Source organism: Anabrus simplex, chromosome 11, assembly GCF_040414725.1.
Source record: "Anabrus simplex isolate iqAnaSimp1 chromosome 11, ASM4041472v1, whole genome shotgun sequence".
Lineage (NCBI taxonomy): Eukaryota > Metazoa > Arthropoda > Insecta > Orthoptera > Tettigoniidae > Anabrus > Anabrus simplex.
In genome coordinates, this window is record NC_090275.1 from 111416135 (window position 1) to 111430645 (window position 14511).

General features: G+C 37.4%; 1 protein-coding gene across 1 annotated transcript in view; it reads left to right on the forward strand.

Moving 5' to 3' along the window:
* Positions 1–14511, forward strand: part of LOC136883168 (uncharacterized) — a 65386-nt gene that overhangs the window by 29170 nt on the left and 21705 nt on the right. The window lies entirely within an intron of this gene.

Consider the following 14511-nt stretch of genomic DNA (forward strand, 5'->3'; position numbering starts at 1 on the left):
ACAAGCTTGATTATGATGCTTGTTGTTTAAAGGAGCCTAACATCTATCAGCCTAAATTACACAAGTGTGGACATTTTCACAGATATAATTTCGTGGTATGCTTGCAGAAGATAAATGATTAACTTGGGGTAGAAGAGGTGTTTTTGATTTTTGTGGTACACCCCATCGTGGTGTGCTACATCCCGGAGTTGAAATAGTAAACCATGGAAAACCATTTTGAGGATGACGGATAAGTGATTTGAACCTACCTGTGTACCAAATGCAGAGGTAGCAGCCATATCTGATCATGCCTAGAGACTAGTACACTTCGAGGAGAGCTTTCCAAAGTATGCCGTATTAATTTTGGCCCTAGAACACAAGCATGTAACAAACTGTGCTTGTGTTTTAAGAAGTAGTACTTAAGAGAGGGTGTGTCTCTGTACAATGTTTGTTTTGACAACAGAAATCTTCACTTCCTGAGGAGGCTTGGAAAATACAATACTTAGTAGGTTTATGTAATATTCATTCACAACAATTATTTTAGTTTTATAGTAATAATAATGATATATAAATTGAAAAAAGTTAGTATAATTGTTTCACTTAGTACATTCAAAATTTATTCACAATTAAAAATTGTAAAAAGATAATATTAAAACAACAGAAATAACATTGGCTTAAATTTAATATATTGAAAATTGCAAAACATGAGTAAAATTTACATTCATATGATAAAGATGATATATATATGTGGACTTAGACATCATTAGATGAGAGAGTTGCTTGATGTGGTATGGTGAAGACAATGTTATTTCTAGACAGCTGAAGATTGTCTAATGAAGCTGAAACTTTTATTGTTGTTGTAATATGAGTTTTTACAATTTTAAATTGTGAATAAATTTTGAATGTATTGACTAGGTGGAACAATTAGACTAGCTTTTTCAACTTATGTAACATAATTGTCAGTATGGATCCAAAATGAAATTTATTTCATACTGATGATGATAACAGGTCTACCTACTTCTGAATTCATCGCCAGCTTAGCAATTTGGACTTTAAAAATGTTGTCATCCAGCAGTGATTGTTTCTAAGACTAAGTACTTATTTTTGTAGTGTGCACACCATGTGCAGTACAAAGGAGTTCAAGTGATATTCACTCAGTTACCATGTATAAAGAAAACAAGGAAAGTCACAGGAGGTAATCTCGTACTAAATAGGTGGCCAACAAGAAAAACTCAAAATGCAAGCATAAATTTAGAAAAGACTGAAGATCACAAGTTGCAAGGTAGGCCTATTCCAAAAACAGAAACCCCATAAAGATACATCAGATGTTGATATCCTATATCGGCAAAATGGTTCACTTAACGAAAGGCTAATCCCAACCTAAGTTGTGATTGATGGGAAGGGGAGCAAATTTCAGAAAAGGCAAATTTAGAAGACCCTAGGCACTGTGAATTAAAATATGAAGAGGATTCTAAGAGAAGCACGTTTGAAAATCCTTGCAACATAAGAGAAAAAATTATTCCTTTAAATAGAATCGAATAAGGAAGGAGAGGCTGCAGAAGACCACGATTGAAATGGAAGGACACAATCCAATGCAGTATTAGAGAAAGAAACCTGGACTGGGACACAGTGTTGGAGGAGGAGTGGTGGAAAAGCCGAAGAAAGTGGAGAGGAACCATATTTGCCCCTGCCTGGCTATAGGTGGATTATGGGAAATGGTGATGATGGGGATATATTTGCTACCATTCAGTACTTGGAAAAATATGAATACTACACTATATTTGAGAATGCCAGGAGAGAGAATACCAAAGAGAACATCCATGGATACAGTGACTGGAAAGAGGCCTAGGGGACGTCCTAGATTGAGATGGAGGAGCTTTGTTGTCGACTGTATTGAAAATAGAGGAGTCGACAGCAATAAAGTACTAATAGAGGAATGGTGGAAAGATCGATTAAGGTGGAGGGCTTTGGTACACTACCCTACCCAGAGAGAATCTGGAAAGGGAGTGGATGAAGAAGAAGAAACATATATTATTACCTCTTTATATGACCTTCATCTAATGACTTTATTATGTTTCATTAATAAACGTATTAACCCTATAACAGTACCCTTGTTATGATGGGGCTTATTACTTTCATTCGTGAATTTTATGAGCCGCTAGAGAATATTCCCTTACTCTCTTGTGTACAGAGCAATAACCTATTTTTTTAATTATCATGTTGAATTTCAGTTATACTTGGTTGTTTATAAAGCTTTACTATGTAACCAAGGCAGCTTTCTACTCATAGAATGAATATTTTGAAAAATGGAAAAACCTTTAAAAAGTTAGAATTTCTTCTTGTTTCAAAAATTAGTTTTCCTACTTCTCGTTTTGACTTTTCATGGGAGTTATTTCGGGCATGTGAGATATGGGCCCACAGTGCCTATAGGGCAGTGAGGGGGCTGTCCTCTTTTGGCCTCTGCCCCTGCCATGCTGCGAATTCAGGACTGATGGTGTTCTCATTCCAGATTTTCTTCCTTCAGGACCTAGAGCTGAAGGTCTGTCATTTAGTATGGCCCCTCATCCTCGACCTTACCGGCAAGGGTGACCCTGCCAGGAGCCGAAGCTCCCGCCGGCATCGCTCTCGGGATCACTGAGGCACGCAAGCCTCCGCACCACGTCAAGGTACCAGACCATGGGCAGGGCTGCAGTCTTAGCCCTCTTCTTTTCATCGTATACCTCGACCATATTATGAAGCTGTGTCATGAGAGAATCAAGAAATTGACGGTCGGAAATTATCTCATGTGACCAGTACTATTTTCTGACCTGGCATTTGCTGATGACCTGATTGTTGTTGCCTCCAGCGAACAAAACCTGCAGCACAACATCAATGTATGGGTGGAAGAGCTTAAGGAAAAAGGTATGGAGGTGAATGTGGACAAGACAAAAACTATGGTTATCAGCAGGAATGAGGAGAGACACTGTATCATGGTCAATAGTAAACCATTAGAGCAAGTCACCAAGTTCAAGTATCTTGGCTGAATCATCAGCTCAGATGGGAAGATGGAGGAGGAAATAACAGAAAGAATAGGAACAGCAGGGCGCTTGTTTAATGCCATCTGAACAAACTTCCTCAACAAGAAGGAGATCTCAAAGGGCACAAAATTAGCCGTTTACAAATCCACCTTTATTCCCACATTGACCTATGGCTGCGAATCCTGGGTGCTAACAGAAAGAACCAAGAGCAGAATCCAGGCGGCAGAGATGAGGTACCTCCGGAAAGTAGAGGACAAAACCAGGAGAGACAGGATCAGGAATACAGCCATCTGGAAAGTATTGAATATGAAGCCACTGGAGAAAACCATCCAAGAATATCAATTAAGATGGTTTGGCCATGTCCACCGAATGTCGACAGACCGCTTGCCGAGGTTAATGAGGGAGGTGAGAGTGGAAGGAAGGAAGGCTCGAGGAAGACCACGGAAGACATGGGAGGAGGGGATTAGAGAAGCACTGCAGGAGAGGGGACTCTCGGTACGAGAGGCCGTTGCCATTACCGGAGATAGGAGTAGATGGAGATCTCTCATATCCTCGACACCTCATGGTACAAGAGGACCGGATTAAGTAAGTAAGTAAGTTTTCCTACTTGAAAATTTTTTCAAAGGAAGTATTTAAAACATCATATCCTTTGCTAATGTTGTTAATTTACTATATTAACCATAGGTTGTAATAATAATTCATAATGGAAGATGTTGCAACACCACAAAAAAATAAATAAATATAGGTACTGTGTTACGTACTCACTTGTCTTGCAAGGTATTTTACTTTAAAAAATACAAATATAATGTTACTGTTACACTTGAAAACATCAGTTTGTTTCTATAAACAATCAATAATAATAATAATATGACAAAATAACGTTAACAATAACACTGAGGGAACATCATTCAAAATTGAATTTTAATTGAACATTCTAAGGATTTACAGAGTTATGATTACATACCACTTCATCCACGTGAATTTCCTGGGAAGAATGAACATCCTGGTCACAGCTAGCACAATCAAGGCAGGTCCTCCTGTGCTGCTCTCTGCAAATGACCTTCCCACATGCATAGTAAATAGTGGCCATCATTCTTTTATGCCTTCTGCAGTAGTGGCACATCTTCCTTGGTCCTTCTTGTTATTTAAGATCAACAGTGGCTTGTTCTTTTTCACCCAAGCTTGAAGATTAAGGTTTCCTGTTCAGCCTGTGAATTTGATGAGGCTGATGTTGCCATGGTTCAGTGAGTTGCTGTTGCAGCTTGAAATTTAATCTTGTCAATGCTTTTTGCTGCATTCTGTACATATTGTGAGCATAGACAATGAAGCAATTGATGCCCATAATATTTATCATGTTGTAGAAGTAGCATAGTGGACCTCTCTTGGTTTGCCTGGATGTATCTGTGTTGTTGATTCATATGATCTAGACCAGCGCTGTCCAACGCGGCGCCCGCGGGCACCTTGGCGCCCGAGGTGCCCTTTTATGGCGTCCTTCACAATTAATTTCCAAATTTTTAGTGTCATTATTTCTGTTATGAGAGTGGGATTAGAACTTTTGTTTATTTCCCTTACAAAAGCCGGGAGCTTCTTTTTAACTTCAAATCTGATGTCGTTTTGTATATCTGGTGTTAATTTATTCAAGTTTGATTCAACTTCTGCTACTACATTGATTACGTCTTCTACTTTTTGAGAGTTAGGCCAATTAAATTTTGAACCTTTATCTAATGACACTAAAAACAAAACTAAACAAAAATAATGTAGTTGTTACCAAAGCAGACAAAGGTGAAACCACAGTCCTCTTAAATAAAAATGACTACATTGAAAAAACAGAAGAATTCTTTTCAGACAAAACCTACACTGTCGTAAACCAGGATCCCATAAATAAGATTCAACGGAATCTAAAAATTATCCTCAAGAATTCTACTTTTTTATTTAATGAACAAGAACACCAAAAAATGATAAATATGAATCCAAAGTTACCAACAGCTAGGGCATTGCCCAAATTACATAAACCCAACGTACCCATACGTCCTATAATAAACAGTAGAAATAGTCCCACGTATAAAACATCCAAATTTTTACACTATTTCCTCAAAAGACATTACAAATTTAACAACGAATCAACAATCAAAAATTCAATAGAATTTTGTAATAAACTAGGAAGATTCAATTTACAACCACAACATAAAATGGTTTCATTCGACGTAACCAACATGTATCCAATTATACCGGTTAAAGAAACCATCAATATCATCAAACACAATCTCCTTACATACAGTAAATTAAGTAGATGTGAAATAGATGAATTCGTAAACCTACTGAAATTTGTATTAAACAATAATTACTTCACATTTAATAAAAAGATTTACCACCAAACATGCCTAGCAATGGGAGACCCCATGTCGGGCATACTGGCAGACATATATATGGATCATTTGGAGCAAAACAAAATAAACACAAAAATAAATGGACTTTGCGTTTGGATCAGGTATGTAGACGACACCTTTGTCATAATAGATAGCCAAAAAAATGATAGTGAAAAAATCCTAAGTTTCTTAAATAATATTGACCCAAATATAAAATTCACGAAAGATGAAACTAACAACTCAATAAACTTCCTGGATATTAATGTAACACGAATAAGAGATAGTTTTGAATTTCAAATATTTAGAAAACCATCATACACTCCTCTAACGATAAAAAATGATTCTCTTCACCCAAAATCACATAAACAGGCGGCTTTTTACAGTTTAGTTTATAGAGCTTTCAAAATCCCCCTTTCAGAGAGTAACTTAAAAAAGGAACTCAATTTTATAAATGATCTGGCCTCAATTAATGGATATAAAATAAATATAGTCAATCGGATCATCAATAAAGTAAAACAAAAGTTAGTAACTAATCTTACTCCCGAAAAAACTAAGCAGTCCAAATTCGCAACATTTACATTCACCAATCCAGCCATTTTTCAAATAACTAATCCTGTCAAAAAACGAGATGTGAATGTAGCATTCAAAACACAAAATACAAACAGAAACATTTTTTTCAACCACAATTGTATAAATTCCAACAAGAACCCTTATCTAAGTTCTGGCATCTATAGATTAACATGTGTAGAATGTAAATGTTCATACGTTGGCCAAACTGGCCGTAACTTTCTCACAAGATACTTAGAACTCGTTAATGCTACAAAGCACAACAAACATTCTGCGATGAGTGCTCACATGAGAGAGTCAGGCCACCAATTTACAACCATAGAGAAAGACCTAAAAATTATAAAGAAGATAGAAAAAGGTAAACTAATGACAGAATTAGAAAATATTTATATCCACTTAGACCAGTATTTCAAAAAGGAAAAAAATTTAAATGACGAAATTGAAATAAGAAATCCGTTACACGAACAATTATCAAAACTCTTAAAGACGCTTAATCTAGAAAAAAGTAATTTTGCCAAAGTTTTCATTCCCAAAATAATTAATAATCATCCAACATTAAAGAACTCAACCCCTCCCTGCGCTCCTACTAGACATTCCCCTTCCAAAACCACACCCACAAACATTTCTCCTCCTACCCCTACTCCCTCCCCTCAACCCCCACCACCTCACTCTTACAACACAAGAAGTAGACACAGAACAGACAGTCACCACATAACCTCGGACAACACCAAACCAACAAACAGCAATTGGAGGGGTAAGTGAAGTTTCTAGAAACACACTCTTAACTAGCAACACAAATTCCGATTACTTACAAGATTTCTTTACTTGTTACAGACATTCAACAAGATAAACCAAGCAGCAGCTTTCAATACAAACGTTGATTTACGTCCCTTTCAATCATCCGTATCAAATCCATTAGTTCAACGAACGGTCATTGACATCTATAAGAACATACCTTTTCAACAGCATTCGCCGAGGTCACATGACAAGCATTTAAATTTCTTGAAGACCAACATTTATCCTGTTATAAGTTCAATCATCAAATTGATGATAAATTTGAATCTTTATAGACTCTTATCCACAAGGGATAAATAACTTTTTTACCAGATCTCATTGCTAAGAAGATCCTCAAATTTGGCTCCTAAGATTGATCTTCACGTCTTTCTAGGATTTTGGACATGATATATATATTATTTATTTTATATTTTAGTACTCTCTCTTCCATAATTTTAATGTATGTTCCTATTAAGCACATGTAATTGAGCCATGTATACAAGGATTTTATATTTTATGATTTTCTAATAGAATAAGTTTTAAGTTTGTCAAAAGTGTTCTAATGGTTCTTAAGTCTTTGTTTACGTAAATAACAATTGTTTGAGATTCGGATTTGGCTGATGATGCTCTATAGGGGAGCGAAACATGTCCCATATATAACTTTTTAACTAATGAAGTTATTTTAATGTAACAACATTATTATGTATTGAACAGATGGATTCATAATAAAACTTCATTATTGTATATTAACAGATTTCAATACGGATTAAAACATGAGATTAGTCACTTGCAAGTTTATTACATCCTAGCTAAAAGGAAAAAAGCTTTCAGTGATGAGGAAGTAGTGAAAGGAGCTATGCTAAATGCCGCTGAATCTCTGTTCGAATCTCACAAAGATAAATCTGAATTGATATCTTCAATCAAAGGACTTCAGTTATCTCACCAAGCTGTTGCTAGGCGGGTTGAACAGATTTCTAATAATATGGAATCTTAATTACGTCAGGATTTGAAATCGTGTGAACATTTTTCACTCCAGTTTGATGAAAGTGCTGATATGTCTGACACTGCTGAGTTGTGTGTATTTGCTAGAATGGTTTTTAATGATTTTACAGTAAAAGAAAAATTTGTCAAGCTATTGCCACTTCATGGACGTACTAGGGAAGAAGACATTTAATGCTTTTGTTAAATTCACCAAAGAGAGTAACTTACCACTGTCAAAGCTTGTCGCTATAACAACAGATGGGGCACCGTCCATGACTGGTAGAAATAATGGATTTCTTTCTCTTTGCGCTAAGGACGAATCATTTCCGAAATTTCTTTCTTATTGTATTATTCACTAAGAAGTTTTATGCGCAAAGGTTTAAGTTCGATCATGTCATGAAAATTGTAACTCATGTCGTGAATTATATAAGATCGTCATCTACTCGTCATCGATTGTTCAGAAATATTTAAGTATGTCATATTCGGAGTGTGGTGACGTCATCCTTCATGCAGACGTAACGTGGCTTAGTAGGGGGAAAACACTCGAACGGTTTTGCTGCCTGTTGGATGAGATACGAGACCTTATGAAATCATCTCCTGGGAAATATTATCATAAACTTGATGATATATCTTGGCTAACTGAATTAGCATTCTTGGCAGACATCACCTCAAAATTAAATGAGTTAAATCTTGAATTGCAAGGAAAAGATCATAATATTTCAGGTATGATAAGTATTGTCAATGCATTTGAAAAGAAACTTAAGGTATGGATTGTCCATTTAAATAGAAATTCCCTTTCACACTTTCCAAATTTGAAATCTATGGCAGATACAGTAAATGGCAGCAAGCGTGATTTTTCATCTCTTGCTAAACATCTTGACACTCTTGGGTCTGAATTTGGTAGCAGATTTAGCCAGTTTTCAATGCTGATCATGTTTGTCAATAATCCCTTCGTTTCTGTTGACATTTGTGAGTTTGGAGGGAGGGTGTGTGAAATATTCGAAAATTATAATCCTTAAGAATTAGAAATGGAAATTTTAAGCCTTCAGTCAGACCTCTCCTTGAAATTCTCCTATGCAACATGTGGCAATTTCTGGACTCTGGTGGACGGTAAAAAATATCCCATTACCTGCAGTGTTGCTCTGAAGATGCAGTTTGGTTTTGGTTCAACCTATCTTTGTGAAGTCGCGTTTTCGACTATGAACATAATAAAAAACAAATACTGATCCTGCCTGCCAGGCTCACACCTGGATGACTCGTTACGAGCAGCCTGTTCCAATTACACACCAGACTTTCCCCAACTTGCAGCGAGCATGCAGTGCCAGATTTCACATTAATTATGTGAGTAAATATATTTTCTTATAATTTTTAATTCTAGATTTATTATTATTATTATATAGTCTTCGTAGTACCGATAACAGTTGTCGAATTAGTGGAATCGTACCTGGCGCCTGCATACCCTTAGTTATGTGAATGTGGTCGCGTAGAAACGAACGTTGGACAGCCCTGATCTAGACAGTTAACTCCACCTTTCATGTTGTTATATACTTCAACTATCTCTTGTTTCTTCATAGGGGGATCGATAGCAGTAGAATGGTACATTGAGGAAATGATGGTTACTATTTTATTATCCTTGTATAACTCCACTGTTTTATCTTCATTGAAGAGAAATAGGGATGATCATGTTTTTCAGCATTGAAACTTAAGTTCTGTTGCTTCTTTTGGCAGTTCTCTCTAATTTCCTTTCATGGTAGCTACTAAAGTCAGTTGCTTTTCCAATAGTATATTTTGAACTAAAGGAATACTGGCAAACCAGGTGTTCATTGTGATGTTCCTATACCTCCCCCTTACACAGTCAGTGAGTTCATTGACAAAACAATCATCAGCACTTCAATTTAATGGGATAGTTCCTTTTCCTATATCTGGTTGAGCATCCATCACGTACTTTGTTCCACTATCTTTTAATGTTACATTTGTTAGGTTTCGAAGGAATATACATTCTAAAAGGGCATTTTACCTGAATGCTTCCTAGGTGTTCATCTATTGTGAGGTACATGCCTGATTTGTAACTGCTTCTACAGTTTGTTATAAACATTTCCCAAAACTTAGAAATAGCTGCATGTTATTTGCTTGTATCTGTATGTCGTTATAATCAAATTTTAAATAGTTAATCAAGAAACAGAATCTTCTCTCAGACATTGTTGCGTTGTACCATTCACCAGAAAAGTTGTGCCAACATGCATTTTAGTTTCAGTTAGATGGTTATCCTGCAGAACTGCAGTTAATATCAGTAATCCGTGTAGAGCTCCAAGTTCTTTCACCTTGACATCTTGAAGATCAGCAAATTTCTTATACTTAACTTGCTGGCATGCAATTTCTACATTGGTACAAATCAAAATTTCTTCAAGCGGATCAAGTATGAAAAAAATTCTTGAAAATGTCCACTGGCTGTGTGAAACCACCTTAATTTGATGTGGGACCATGCCTCAAGTGAACATCATTTTAAAAAATAAATTTTTCATCTAATGGTTCGACTCACTTGTTTGCCACTTAACACAATGCTGTCCGCTCACGTATCAATACGTGTCTCCAAGCACGGTGCTCTGCAGCCGATCACGTATAAATACGTGTTTGTGCAAGTCTGTTTTCTGATGCCATCTAACGGTTATTGAGGAAATATTTGGAAATTATCGTTGATGTGCCTAAATGGTAGAAAAACTATGCTTCTTTTAGTACTGGTTTTGCCCGTTTTAGTGCGTCAGTTGCATTTGGTTTTGCCTTCGAATATCTTCCGTGTATCCATCAATGCTAGTAAACAAAAACAGTGGACTGACTCCTGGTGATATTATACATGAATTATACGCTGATAATTTGTCATATGTTTCCTGTGATTGTGAGGAGAGTGAAGATGAATTGTCTAATGATAATTCTAGTGCTAGTGTCATGCATTTATGTGGAAGTGATGCGTTGAATGACACGTTTATTGCACCATGTGAGCAATGACCTGATGCTTCAGATAGCAAAGATGGTCTAGATGTAAGTACTGTTGATAATATTCTCCCTATTTCTGGCAGTGAGTGGCCTAACAGGATATTATGCTGTTTTTGGAGTCTTTCTCGTCGACACCTGGCATTAAAATTTCGCCGAGTGAACCTCAAAATATAGGTTGTGATGTCAAGTTGTTCATTTGTAATGATTTGTTGGCATATATGGTGTAGGAATCAAACAGATGTCAATACCAGAATGACCCGAATTATAAAATCTCACCAAAAACTTTAAAGTGGACAGATATAACTGTGAATGAACCTGAAATTATTAAATTATGGTACCCTGCAATAACTCCACGTCTCTGCCAAAACCTTCCGGCCACAGGGGCCAGTTATACGTCAGATGGGCCGGACAGCAATGTGTTAAAACCATTTTTTCCAGCGATTTCTTTTGTATCATACATACATACATTATCATTATAAACCATTATGCCTTTCAGTGCTCAGTCTGTAAGCCTCTCTGAATTTACTACACGTTGCCACAGCCCTCTATTTGCAATTAGTGCACTATATTTTGTTCTGTATCTTTTATATTTAAATCGTTAGAAACTGAGTCTAGCCATCGTCGTCTTGGTCTCCCTCTACTCCTCTTACCCTCCGTAACAGAGTCCATTATTCTCCTAGGTAAACTATCCTCCATTCGTCTCACATGGCCCCACCACCGAAGCTGTTTTATGCATACAACTTCCTCCATTGAGTTCATTCGTAACTCATTCTTGCTACTTTCATGTCTGTTACTTCTAACTTATGAATAAGATATCCTGAGTCCACCCGGCTTTCGCTCCCGTAAAGCAAAGTTGGTCTGAAAACAGAGCGATCTAAAGATAGCATTGTCTGGGAGCTGACTTCCTTCTTACAGAATGCTGTTGATCGCAACTGCGAACGTACTGGATTGGCTTTACTATACCTTGATTCAGTCTCACAATATCCTGGGAGAATACACAATCTAAATACTTAAAATTATCTACCTGTTCCAGCTTTGTATCACCAATTTGACATTCAATTTTGTTGAATTTCTTACCTACTGACATCAATTTAGACTTCAAGAGGCTAATTTTCATACCATACTCATTGCACCTAATTTTAAGTTCCAAAATATTAGACTGCAGGCTTTTGCCACAATCTGCCATTATGACCAAGTCGTTAGCATAGGCCAGACTGCTTACTACATATCCACCTAACTGAATCCCTCTTTGCCACTTTATAACTTATCAGGAGATGATCCATGTAAACTACGAACAGCAAAGGTGAATGATCATAGTCTTGTCTAACCCCTGTAAGTACCCTGAAACAAGAACTCATTTTACCATCAATTCTCACTGCAGCCCAATTGTCAACATAAATGCCTTTGATTGATTTTAATAATCTACCTTTAATTCCATACTCCTCCAGTATGGCGAACATTTTTTCCCTCAGTACTCTGTCATATGCTTTCTCTAGATGTATGAAACATAAACACAGCTGTCTATTCCTTCCGTCACATTTTTCAGTTACCTGATGCATACTGAAAATCTTACCCTGACAGCCCCTGTGTGGTCTGAAACCACACTGGTTTTCATCCAATTTTCTCTCAACCATTGATTGCACAATCCCGTCCAAGATGCCAGTGAATACTTTGTCTGGTATACTAATCAGTGAGATACCTTGATAGTTGATACAATCCTTCCTGTTCCCTTGCTTTAGGTGCAATTACTGCTTTTGTCCAATATGAAGGTACCTTACCAACGCTCCATGCTAATCTTTCTATTCAATGAAGCCATTTCATCCCTGCCTTCCCACTATATTTCATTATTTCCGGTCCATTTTATCTATTCCTGCTGCTTTATGACAATGGATTTACTTACCATCCTTTCCACTTCCTCAGGCATAATTTCACCAACATAATTTCCTTTCTCCCCATGAGCTTGGTTGTTTGTGACACCACCAGGAAGATTTCTTTTTACGTTGAGAAGATTTTCAAAATCTTCCCTACACCTGTCCAGTGATTCCCTGGGATCTATCATGAGTTCACCTGAATTACCCAAAACACTGTTCATTTATTTCTTCCCTCCCTTCCGAAGATTCTTTATTACTGCCCAAAAAGGTTTCCCTGGTGCTTGGCCAAGCTTTCCCAGGTTATTACCAAAATCTTCCCATGACTTCTTTTTGGGTTCAACAACTATTTGTTTTGCTCAGTTTCTTTTATCTGCATACAATTCGCTGTCTGCATCAGCCCTTGTTTGCAGCCATTTCTGATAAGCCTTATTTTTACTTTTACAAACAGCTCTCGCTTCATCATTCCACCAAGATTTTTGCTTTTTCCCCATCTTTATACATAATTGTTCCTAGGCATTCCCTTGCTCTTTCTACTACAGCATCCCTGTATGCCACCCTTCTCTTTCTATATCCTAAACCTGCTTACTGTCCACTGTTCAAAACTTCTCACTAATCATATCCATGTACTTCTGTATAATTTCCTCTTCCTGGAGATTTTCTACCGTTATTCGTTTGCTGACAGATTTCACTTTCTCTACCCTAGGCCTAGAGATACTTAGTTCACTACAGATCAGATAGTGGTCTGCATAATCAAAAAATCCCCAAACAACCCGTACATTCTTAAGAGACTTCCTGAATTTGAAGTTGGTTAAGATATAGTCTGTTATGGATCTAGTACCCCAAGCCTCCCATATGTAGTGGTGAATAGCCTTATGCTTGAAGAATATATTTGTAACTGCTAAATCCATACTAGCACAGAAGTGTAGCAAATGCTTCCCATTCCCATTAGCATCCATATCTTCCCCACATTTACCAATCACCCTTTCGTATCCTTCAATTCTATTTCCAACTCTTGCATTGAAATCGCCCATTAGCACTACCCTATCCTTGCTGTTGACCCTGACTACAATGTCACTCAGTGCTTCCTAAAACTTGTCAACTTCATCCTCATCTGCACCCTCACATGTTGAATACACTGAGACAATTCACATCCTAATTCCTCCAACTGCCAAATCTACCCACACCATTCACTAATTTACGCACCTAACAAAAACTATGTTGCGTGCAATAGTATTCCTGATAAACAGTCCTACCCCATACTCTGCCCTTCCCTTTCTAACACCCGTCAAGTACAATTTATAATCTCCTATCTCTTCCTCGTTATCTCCCCTTACCCGAATATCACTTACTCCTAGTACATCCAGATGCATCCTCTTCGTTGACTCAGCCAGTCCTACTTTCTTTCTTCCATAAGCCCCATTAATATTGATAGCTCCCCATCGAATTCCATTTTGTTCGCCAAGTTGTTTCTAATGCCTATCAAATGAGAGTGGGACTCCGTTACTCCCATAGGTCCGAGGTTTGCTTAAAATGTTCTGAGCTCGGTAAATTCATGAAGCAGGATGCTACCCTACTTACACATAGTCCAAGTTAGGATCTCTCCTTTAACAGGTTATGGACCACCGGTGGCTTGTATAGTCCCACCCGCCTGAGCACAAGGAGGGCCACAACTCAGAATATGTCCGAGATGCCCACTCCCCTTCCATAGTAACTGGTATCCCGACTCTCAAGACCACTTACTTGGCCACTCAGCTGTTGCCCATGGTTCACGAACTAGGACGTGACTACAGTAACCCACACCATGAACCAATCTTTTGTATCTTGTAATTTACGTACATCCTTTATTATCTGCAGTTGGGCACACTTCTTCCATTCCAGTATCAGTCTTTCTTTCAGCTGAGAAATCGCCTCTGCTTTCTTGTGTGTTTCTTGTCTTATTTTCCCTATTTCTATGGAGAATTTGAC